Source organism: Papio anubis, chromosome 11 (assembly GCF_008728515.1).
Source record: "Papio anubis isolate 15944 chromosome 11, Panubis1.0, whole genome shotgun sequence".
In the NCBI taxonomy this organism is placed as follows: Eukaryota; Metazoa; Chordata; class Mammalia; order Primates; family Cercopithecidae; genus Papio; species Papio anubis.
Genome location: NC_044986.1, coordinates 74,370,247 through 74,382,285, shown reverse-complemented (window position 1 = coordinate 74,382,285; position 12,039 = coordinate 74,370,247). Strand labels below are relative to the sequence as shown.

At 41.7% G+C, this 12,039-nt stretch overlaps 1 pseudogene across 1 annotated transcript; it reads right to left on the bottom strand.

Annotated features, from left to right (window-relative positions):
* Window positions 1–1,879: 1,879 nt before the first annotated feature.
* On the bottom strand, window positions 1,880–6,231 carry LOC108587556 (annotated as a pseudogene). The gene has a single exon (XR_002524117.2). The product of XR_002524117.2 is annotated as a zinc finger protein 532 pseudogene (transcript).
* Window positions 6,232–12,039: the final 5,808 nt, after the last annotated feature.

The following is a 12,039-nucleotide window of genomic DNA, read 5'->3' as shown; positions in this document are numbered from 1 at the left end:
AATTTATAAAGAAAAACAGTTTAATTGGCTCATAGTTCTTCAGACTGTACAGGAAGCATAGCACTGGCATCTGCTTCTGGGGAGGTCTCAGGAAGCTTACAATCATGGTGAAAGGTGAAGCTGCAGCAGGTGTCTCACATGGTGGGAGTAGAAGCAAGAGAGAGTAGGGGAGGTGCCACACACTTTAAACAACTAGATTTTGCAGGGAAGGCACCAAGCTACGAGGGATCCACCTCCATGACCCAGACACCTCCCACCAGGCCTGACTTCCAACACTGGGGATTTTATTTCAACATGAGATTGGGGTGGGGACAAACTGTATCAACCTCTGATGTAAAAATCCAATAATCAAGCAGCAATATTTTAAGTGCAGCACGGAATCTTCCATGTCATTATTTACAAGACCTGAATCTCTTTACATAATAACAAAATTGAATACAGATGACTTAGCCATTAAGTCCATTTAAAAAATCTGTCCTTTTACATGGTGACAGATTTTACTTTTTGTTATCTTTCTCCTTCTCTTTATCTTTTGCTCTTCCTTGACTTCCTTTTCTTATGTCTGTGTTTTTTGGCTTTTTATCAATTCCCCTGCAGTACCTGCATGTATGGGTTTTTTTTTGTTTGTTTGTTTGTTTTTTTAATGTTTCTTGTGCTTTTTCTTTTTCTACTTTTTCTTCTTCTTCCTGCTATTCTAACTTTCTGCGGAACTGGGCCTACTACTGTGGCCTCAGGTTTCGCTCCCAGAAGGGCTCTGACTTCTGCTTGGACTCTGGCTCCTCCTATGCCTACCTGTCCAACTGGTGCTGTGTCCAGGCTTTCTTTTGCTTTCTCCATTATCTTTCAGTACCTTAGAAGTGTTTCCTGAAGTTTCCTCATCTTTTACAGATACATTACCTCCACTGTCACTTTCATTATAATCTGGCTCAAAAGCAGCTTCATCAGTGTCTCTAGTTCAGTCAGGGGACAGTCGAGAGGAGTGACTTAACTGGGGTTTAGGGTTGGTAGCATTCTTCTCAACTTGCCCAGTAATTTGCTCTTTCTCAATCTGTGTGTCTGGTGGATTAAGAGTATCAAGTAACTTATTGCCACTTGACTCTTTGTCATTCTTTGCTTGTAATATATGTGTCTCATGATCTTTACGAAGACTTCTACCTATAAATTTTGCCTCTTACCTTGAGTGTTTAGTATCATAAGTGGCTTTGTGATCATGAGGTTTTTTGATCTCTTGAGTGACTACAATTAACTTTTTTGGAATCTCCTCTGCCATTTTTAAGAAACTCTCTTTTCTCCATCAGCTTAATTTTCTGTTCAGATGCAGAAGCTATAGTTTGTTGGTTTTTAATTTTTTTTTAAATTTTTTCAGGTTTTGTACATACTTTTTATTTGTTGAGTAAATGAATATTTGTCAATATGTACATAACCACGTAGAGCGAGCATCAGATTTAGAGAGCAACATATTTGGGTTCTAATATGCAAAGCCACTTACCAGCTATGAGGGCTTCGGCAAAGAACTGAATCTGAGCTCAGCTTCCTCAACTGTAAAACCAGGTTATTTGGACCCATGTGGCCTACCACATAGGCTTATTGCAAGGTTCCAATGCAGAAACATATGAAAGTGCTATGAATACAACTTAGAGCCATACAAACATAACAAGTAACAGCAATGGAATTTCAAGCTGAAATTCACACCCTCGGATCGTACTGATGTACTGATGGAGTCAACGAGAAAGTGACACAATAGCTGATTACTAAAGAGAATGAATATGCCATTTTTCTGAGTGGGAAGAATTCTGCAACATCTTGTAGCTTGTCCCTGCAATGAATCACTTCCCAAACTTCACAAAGATGTGAGAGACTCACCGTCAATAACTCTCTCACAGAAGCACAAGGGCCAAATGTCCTGCGTTTATTTACATATGAAATGTGTTCCATACAGTTATGATGGATGGAGTCCATAACACCTGACAGCAGCAAGGCCTCTCGAGGAACCGAACGTTGACTACAGTATATCATGCAAGTATCTATATATACACAAAAGAATTCCTTTTCTTAAAAAAAAAAAATAGTACAAAACATGTTCAGGGATAAATACAAAATATAAAACGCAAAAGAAAACACAAAACAAAACCAAAAAATAGACCTCTCTCAGAGAACTATACACGGAAGGGACAGAAGAGTACCTCTGCTGCATTTTAATAAAGCAGACGTTAAATGTGCTTCTTGAAATGGCTGAACTAAACCCGGGTGGCCCAGTGTTTAAGGTAACGGCCAATTGCAATACACAGGCGGCTGCATTGATAAGTCGGTGGTGGAACTTGTGCATCCCGACTCTAAGTACCAGAACGTTTGGCAGTAGCACCCAGAACAGGAAACACCAACTCTTTTGACAGCAAAGGGTTAAGTCAACTGATTTTTTTTCTGTCAAGAGCCAGAGAAATACTTGATATTCTTAGTTGTGTTTCTGTAATAGTTAACAAATTACACGACAAAAACCTGACTACATAAATCTATTGGTCTAACTACGTATTTGTCACTTTTATAGTAGTCCAGCCCTTTCGTTACTTTCCCTCCTTGTGCTTTTAAAGCCAGCCTTGCGGATCTGCCCGGAAAACCAGCACCATTTTTTTCTTTAGAATAGCCTTCCCCATTCCTCAAAATGGAATTGGGGAAATCAGCATTTCTTATTAGATTCCTGGCTTCAGTTTTTATCCATGCTGGGAAAGGAGCGACCTGCAAGGCTGCTTTAAACACCCTTTGGCGTGACCTGAAGACAAAGGCACGCCCACACTAGAGTGCAGTTGTCTCAAATGTGAAGTCACTCCCTCAGGGCAGGCACACGGAGGAAGTGCTAAGACACTTAAACGTTCCTAGTGTTTTCCAGACCCACAATTACTTACAATTTATGTAGTGAATTCTAAAAATTAAAAACACTAAAAAAGCCATTATTTTAGCAACATACAAAATAGTTTATTTGAATTTAGGAATGGCCCCTGTCACTAAGAACTTTGTTTTAAAGAAACAGTACAAAAAGAAAAATTCTAACCCAAAACAACTCAAATCGTTTTCCACTAAATACTGATACAAACGTGTAACAAAGAGTATAAAAAGTTATTCATTTAAATATATACAAACTATTTTAAACTCAAATACTGTTTTAATACTTATCAAGGATATATATGATGAGGTGAAGGAAGGTATGTTGAAAGAGAATATATTGCAACAGCCTAGACAGTACTGTTAACTCTATTATACTGCAAACTTTTTGTAACAAAAATGTCTTTTTTATTCCAATGTGGACAGGGATTTTCCCCATGGAGCATCTGTGGCTATTTCTCGGCTGAGCTCATCCTTTTGGATTTGATGAAGGCCATGCCGTGTGTCCACATGTGAGTATTTAAGGCTGCTTCAGTTTCAAAAGTTTTTGCGCATACTTTGCACTTTCTGTCTGACACGGCGCCATCGGGGGATTCATCCTTGTGGCTGGGTTTGTTCTCCTGTTAGTTATCTTCCCCAGCCCCGTTTTGCTGGACACTGGCTGAGGTTCCTTTAACTTGTGTACGATGAAGAGGTGCCGGACAGAGAGATGTGAGACGTGTAGCAGAGGCCACACTCCCGGTGCTGGTAGGAAGAACCATCCGATTTGTGCTGAGGGATGTGTTCGTGGAACTGCAGCAGGTTTTTGGTGGTGAAGCCACACACGGCACACTTGTGAACCTTAAAAACATTGATTTTCAGCTCTTTCAGTGGCTGAGTGATTGCTCCTCGGGGAGGCCTGAACTCCAGAACTGGTTCTTCCAACTTCCGCTTGGGACTGGGGACCGTGGTGTCTTCTTTTATTTCTGTTTCCTCCTCATTGGTGGTGTCTGTCATTTCTTTCAGGTCAGGGTCCTTGATGCCATGCATCAGCTGGACGTGCTTCTCCAGCATCAGTTGTTTGGTAAAGGTACGTCTGGAGTCTGGGCAGTGCAAGCAGGCCTACGCTTTCCTGATGCCTTTATGCTTCATCCGGTTGTGCCGGCACAGGCTGTGGGACGAGCTGAAAGACTTGTCACACTGGCGGCGGGGGTGTTTCTTCATTTGCTTCCCATGCTCCTTCCTCATGTGGGATATGTACACATCTCTCTGCATGAACAGGTGGTTACACTCCCAACATGTCCACCCAGGACTGGCCACTTGCTTGATTTTTTCACAGGAGATGGAGATTTCTTTTCCAATTTCTCTTTCCCATTCATGGATTTGGTGTCCTCTTTGTTCTGATCTGCTGAATTTTGAGTTACAGGCTTAATGCTCAAATGCAAGTTTATACCCAAGTTTGGAGGCCCTTCAATACTTTTCAGTGTTCCATGCATAGACTTGATATGGTCCATCATAAGTTGCTTCTCTGCATATAAAAGAGAACAGTCTGGACACTTGAAAACAGACACCTTCTGGTTTTCAATGTGTTGGTCAAAGTGGCGATACAGCAAGGTTTGCAGGGTGAACACAGTGTCGCACATGAAACACTTTTGTATGATTTTTGGTTCTCCTATCTTGATGCCAGGATGCTGTGTGTAGGCATGGGAATGTGTGCTTGGGGCAGACTTAAAAGCCACTGGACAAATAGGACACCTGTAGAAGACTTCACAGTGAGAATCTTGAATGTGAGACTTCAGAGCAGCCACATCAGAGTACACAACATTGCAATGCACACATCGAAAACCAACTCTCCTCGTGTAGTGCAGACAGTTCTTGGTGACATGGGTCTGGAAGTCCACCGACCTGCAGATGGCCCTGCACTCAGGGCAGGTGTAGGGAGATTCATGCTGATGGATTCTTTGGTATGATGCATAACTGCACTGGTTAGGAAGCAGCATCTGGCAGACAGTGCAAGTCTTTTGTCCACTCATATCTGCAGCCTGCTGGCAATGTGCAGCCAGTGACGTCTCGTCCTGGAAGACTTCATTACACTCCAAACCTTTTAGACTATGTCTACGCAGTTTGGAGGGGTCTTCATCTAGGGGCATGGCTGGGGTGATGGGAGTGCTTGAAGGAGCCGATATGACTGTCCCAGTTATGCCAGACTGAATTTTTGTGAGAATGTGTGTGCCGGCTCCCACAGGGCTCTGAAGAATGGAAGTTGAAGTGGAAGTATTGCTTGATGGAGAAACTATCATTTGACCTGCTGGGACTGGCTTTAAAATTAAGTGGGAGCATTGCATTACCACCCCTTTCTCCTTAAGCCCACGGGCATGGGAAAGGAGGCTGCATTTGTTGTAAAAAAATGAGGTTCTTTGTACAATGGTTGCACGTTACTTTGATGTGCACGCTCCATCTGTCGCAGTGCTGGGTCAGACTCTTTTCAAGTACAAAGGAGTCCCCACACTCCAAGCACTTGTACCCACACGTTGGTAAAATGATCCCTGCATTGGTGGGAGGACTGAGGTTTGAGATGTAAACAGGGACTGGATTGACACGGCTCAGCACCTTGTTGAAAGCTTCTACCACAGAACTCTGCAAGGACAACACTACCTGGACTCGAGATACCTTTTTGGGGGGTTGCGAGGCTGCTGCATTGATTATCGCCTGCTTTATTTGTTGCTGAGGTTTGGTTAGCACTTGGCGGAGTTCAGCGGTGGCCTGGGCACCCTGAGGCAAAAGGTTAAGGTTGGCAAGGTGCACAGTCTTTGGCACAAGTTTGGCATTGGTCAGGCTGGATGCCGGCACCATGATAGTTTGCTGCTGGATGGTGTTGGCGGCTTTAATGATGGCGCTGCTGACCCTCTGGACGGAGGCAGCAGATATGACTGTGGCTTTCACCATGGTGTTGTTAGTGAGCTTCAAATTAATGACTTGGGATCCTGCCGTCTTCACAGCAGGCACTGGGAGGAAAGCAGTAGCCACGGGCTTGATTGTGACCTGTTTGGGGGTGAGCTCTGCAGGGGAAACTGCATTGGTCATGACCACGGACTGGAGAGGCGCCCTGAGGGGAGAGGAAAGGACGGCGGCTGATGCTGGAGATGACAGAAGGGATGTCACAGAGGCCATCACGGACACCGTCTGCTTGGAAGATTTCTTCCCAGAGTCAAGATCCATTTCTGGCAATACCCTAATCACTGTTCTCTTGATTTCCCCAGAAGACGTCTTAATGGTTTTTATGAGGACTTTGAGGATTGCTGACGTGGACTCTGTGGGAGGCCTGCTACGCTGAGGCCTACGACTGGGGGTGTGGGCCCAGGCGGCGGCCTGTTGTTGTTTTTAATAGATAACCTTTATTAGGTTAAAAAATCTTAGTTTTCTAATACTTTAATGAGAGTTTTTATTGTTGTTGTTTTGCAGTAGGGTTTCCCTCTGTCACCCAGCTGGAGTGCAGTGGTGCAATCTTGGCTCACTGCAACCTCCACCTCCTGGTTTCAAGTGATCCTCCTGTTACCGGGGGTCCTTGCTCCCAGAGCTCCCAAGATGGTGGTGGGCCACTTCCAAGATGGCAGCAGGCCACTTCCAAGATGGTGGCAGGCCTCGCGTTTTATGACCTGGGGTTCTCGGCCTCACTGATTCCAAGGAATGGAATCTTGAGCCATGCGGCGAGTGTTATAGCTCTATTAGAAGCCATGGGTCATGGAAGAGAACCGTGGAACCCAGTGACTAGTGTTCAGCTCGATTAGGACGAACCCAGGCACTTAGCCATGCAGGAACAATGGCAAGCCTTTAGCCTGATTGGGAGTGGCGATGGGAACCTTGCTGGATCAGGAGCACAGTGGACACCCTGCTGGATCCGGAGGGATGGAAGTCAGCGGTGGGTCTGCGAGGTGAGTCTGCGACCGTGGCCAATAGCAGGGGTGGATGGCAAGTGAAAGCTCAGCTCGAGCCATAACAAACATGGACCAGAAGAGTGCAGTTGCAAGATATAATAGAGTGAAAACAGAGCTCCCATACAAAGGGAGATACCCAAAGAGGGTAGCCATTGCTGGCTCCAGTGCCTGGGTTTATATCCTGACCATTGTCCCTCCCACTGTGCTCTCAGGCAACAGATGATTGGCTATTTTTTACCTCCTGTTTTTGCCTAATTCGCATTTTAGTGAGCTGTCTTTACTATCTGATTGGTCGGGTGTGAGCTAAGTTGCAAGCCCCGTGTTTAAAGGTGGAAGCGGTTCCACCTTCCCAGCTAGGCTTAGGGATTCTTAGTCAGCCTAGGAAATCCAGCTAGTCCTGTCTCTCACTCCCACCTCAGCCTCCCAAGTAGCTGGGACTACAGGCATGTGCCACCACATCCAGCTAATTTTTTTATTTTTTATAGAGATGGGGTTTCACTATGTTACCTGGGCTGGTCTTAAATTTCTGGGCTCAAGTGATCCTCCCACCTTGGCCTCCCAAAGTGCTGGGATTACAGGTGTGAGCCACCACACCTGATGAGAGGTTTTTTTTTGTTTTTTTTGTGTGTGTTTTTTTAATGTCATAAATGCCTGTTTCTGTTTTTTCACATCTCTGAAGATTATGATTTTTCTCTTTTATCCTATTAATGTCATGAGTTACACTAATTTTTTGAAATATTAGACCAACTCTGCATTCTGGGATAAGCGCCTCTCCCCCACGCCCTGCCAAGTCACATGTATTATCCTTTTTCTGTTTTACTATATTTGATTTGCTAATATTTTGTTAAGGATTTATATTAATAAGAAATACTATTAGCCTGTATTTTTCTTATAATGACTTTGTTTTTCTTATCAGGGTAATACTGACATCATAAAATGATATGGCAAATATTCTCTCCATCTCTTGTTCTGCAAGTGTTAGTGTGATATTGGTGTTATTTTCTCCTTAAATATTTTATAAACTTCACCAGTGAAGTGATCTGTGTTGGTGTGTTCTTTGTGAAAAAACATTTTAAAACTATGATGATTTCTTTCATAGATATAGTATAACTTAGATTATGTCTTCTGTCATTTTTGTAATTTGCCTCTTTGAAAAAAGGGGTAATTTCATTATATCCATAAATGTATTTGCATATGTTTGTTTACATTATTCCTTTTCTTATTTTAATGTTCATAGGACTTGTAGTTATGTCTCCTTTTAAACTTCTGATATTGGTAATTTTTGTTTTTTCTTGAGCAGTCTAAAGGTTTATCGATTGTATTATACTTTTAAAAGATACAGCTTTTGCTTTAATTGGGTTATCTCTACTGTTATCCATTTTCTATTTCATTATTCTTATTCTCACCTTGATTTTATTCTTTTCTTCTGTTTATTTTCAGTTTAATCTATCCTTTCTAGTCCTCAATGAGGAAGCTTAGTGATTGCTTTTAGACCTTCCTTCTAAGCACCACTTCACCTGTTCTACAAATGCCTTTTTGTTCCCCTTTTGCAATCCTAATTGTTCTATTTGTCCCTGGAGGACACTGGGAGTTTCAAGTGTCCTGCAACTGAAGCTACTTCCATTAGACTCTTCATCAGATTTTAAAAAGGGTTTGTGACCAGAAAATTTCAGACTATTTGACACCAATTAAGTATAGATTTTTAGGTTCAATTTCTTACATAATCTATCAATTGTACACTTCTATGTAGTAAGGCCTAGAGCAGTTGACTGAACATTGTGGGGGAAGAAGATGTGTGCTTCATCTTTTTAATTCTTTCTCTCCCACTTCAGGAGAATTGTTGCTGCATAAGGCCTCTCAGGTCAGTGCCATTTCCCTCCTAGTTTTCTTTATGTGAAATAGCATAAATTCTGGCTATGCCCAAGCTTGTTGGTGAGCAGAAAGTTAAACTCTCCCTTCAGACTCAGTAAGTTTGTTAGAAAAACTGATATCTGGGCCAGGCGCGGTGGCTCACGCCTGTAATCCCAGCACTTTGGAAAGCCGAGGCGGGCGGATCATGAGGTCAGGAGATGGAGACCATCCTGGCTAACATGGTGAAACCCCATCTCTACTGAAAATACAAAAAGCTAGCTGGGCGTGGTGGCGGGCGCCAGTAGACCCAGCTACTCGGGAGGCTGAGGCAGGAGAATGGCGTGAACCCTAGAGGCGGAGCTTGCAGTGAACCCAGATGGGGCTACCGCACTCCAGCCTGGGCGACAGAGCGAGACTCCGTCTCAAAAAAAAAAAAAAAGAAAAACTGGTATCTGGATTTGGTTCTAGTCTAGCATAGATTAAGAAGTAGAAATATGTTGAAATGAGGATAAAGAGCATTTTAAATGATAACAGAGATCCAATATGATGAAATAGGAGTAAATTCTTTTTTGTTTCATTTTCCTCCAATTTCATTTTAAAACAGGTGATTTTTTAAAAGAAGATGGTTTTGTTCCAGTAGGCATTTGATGCATTAGCCTTCCTTGGCTTTCCCAGCAGGGATATAGACCTAGCTAAATGACCTGGTAGTGTTTTCTCTGAGTCAAGTTAGCATTAAATGTGGTCTCTGGATATGGGAAGAGATGGATAATCTAATAGTCTACAGATGTCAGAAACTTTATTCTCACCTTTTCTCTCCATATTTTAAATTTATATGTCTTTTTGAAAAACATTTAGACTGCCACCTCCAATTAGGATATAGAAAGTTCCAAGAGATCATTGCTCTCACTGAAATAATGTGAGTAAGCTGGACAAGCTACAGAAGCATAGTTGTTAAAAACCCAAGCTGAGGATAAAGAAGTGAAAATAAACTAAATTCCAGAGTGCAAAGAGCCCTTGCTAGGAAAGTGAGACCCAAGGCTGCTTTCCTCATAGGGGTATGGTGGATGGAAGATTGAACCCACTATAGATGGGAAGTTTTGCAGATGCAAGAAGGAACTAGCTGAACTTTTAACAAATTTGCATGAGCTGGCAAAATGTATTAAAATCCCCCAGAGTCCCATTCTTCACTGAGAACCTGGCAGCAGCAAGAACAGGGAAGGAGAATTAAGAGAGACTTGCTCAGGGCACACCTGCCTACTAATTCTTTCTAAATGTGCACATAATTAAATAGAGAAGACATGTTTATAAAAAACAAGAAGGGCTGGGTGCAGTGGTTCATGCCTGTAATCCCAGCAATTTGGGAGGCTGAGGTGGGTGGGTCACCTGAGGTCAGGAGTTCAAGACCAGCCTGGCCAACATGGTGAAACCCCGTCTCTACTAAAAATACAAAAAGTAGCTGGGCGTGGTGTTGCACACCTGTAATCCCAGCTACTTGGGAGGCTGAGGCACAAGAATTGCTAACCTGGGAGGCGAAGTTTGCAGTAAGCTGAAATCGCACCACTGCACTCCAGCCTGGGCAACAGAGTGAGACTCTGTCTCAAAAAAAAAAAAAAAAAAAGGCAGGAAGATGTAATGAATAATCAAGAGAAACAAAAACAGAATGAGGAATGACCCAGATGTTGAAATCAGCAGACAAAAACTTTAAAATAAGTATTACAACACTGTTAACATGTTCACTGGAAAAGCCAAGCAAAAGCAAAATGTGTGAACAGATTGTAAATTTCAGCAGGAAATCTGAAACTCTATGAAAGAATAAAATGGAAATTCTAGTCCTGAAATGAGAAATTCATTTGAAGGACTTATCAGCAGATTGAATAGAGCACAAGAAAAGATATGTAAACTTGAAAATAGGTTAATTAAATTAATCCAAACCGACGCATAAAGAGAAAAATTAAAACTCAAGCAGCATAAATACAAAGAAAACCATACTAAAGCACATAATGGTCAAATTGCTGAAAACCAATACTAAAGAGAATATCTTAAGTGCTATCAGAGAAAAAGGGCAAATACATTTAAGAAGGTAATAATAAGAAAGAATGATGGCTGAATTCTTATTAAAAATGCAGACGACAATGTAATGGCTTCTTTAAAGAATTAAAAAAAGCATTCAAAATGCATACTTCAAAAATAAAGGCAAAATAAAGACATTTGTAGACAGGGAAAAGTTGAGGGACTTAGTCCAGTAAGTAGACTTGCACTACATAAGTCTGCAAATTATAAAAATTTTAGGTTAAAAGGAAATGATACCTGATGATATGGTTTGCATCTACATCCCTACCCAAATCTCATGTTGTATTGTGATCCCTATTCTTGGAGGTGAGGCCGCCTGGTGGGAGGCGATTGTGGGCCGATTCATCATAAATAGTTTAGCACCATTCCCTTGGTGCTGTTCTTGTGATTATGAGTGAGTTCTCGTGTGATCTGGTTGTTTGGAAGTGTGTAGCACTTCCTCCGTTGGTTCTCTCTCTTGCTCCTGCTCCCTCCTTATAAGATAGCCAGCTCTGACTTTGCCTTCCACCATAAGTATAAGCTCCCTGAGGCCTCCCCAGAAACAGAAGCTGCCATGCTTCCTGTACAGCCTGCAGAACCATGAACCAATTAAACCTCTTTTCTTATAAATTACTCAGTCTCAGGTGTGTCTTTATAGCAATGGAAGAATGGCCTGATACACCAGATTAATCCTGGATCTGTAGGAAAGAAGAGTGTTGGAAAGGGTAAATATGTAGAAATGTGTGTATGTGTATTTGTGTAGATGCATGTGGATGCTCACATACATCAAGATACTATTATTATTTTATTTGCTTAATATGTATGTCTTTATATATTATATAAATATGTATATATTATGTATGTGTTTAATACATATTAATATGTAATTAATGTATTAGCATGTATGTATTTATTAAACAAATAATGTCTTGATGGATGTGAGTATGTACATGCAGGCACATACATACATATATACACACATATACATATATATATATACTCATATATAAGTAATATATATGTATACACACACGCACATATTACTTTCTTGGCTCCAAGCTGAAGAATGAATACTTATATACTGGTGGTGAACTTGCTCAGATTTTATCTGTTGAATATATCTTTAGTTTGTATTTATTGTCGGTGAGTTTTTTTTCCTGGGTAAAGGAAATTGTAAATTTCTATGTTAACAGGTGGGTGTATTAGGCCATTCTGGCACTGCTATGAAGAAATACCTGAGACTGAGTAATTTATAAGGAAAGAAGTGCAGTTGCCTCACTGTTCCGGTGTCTGTATAGGAAGCATAGAGGTATCTGCTTCTAGGGAGGTCTCAGGAAGGTTTTACTCA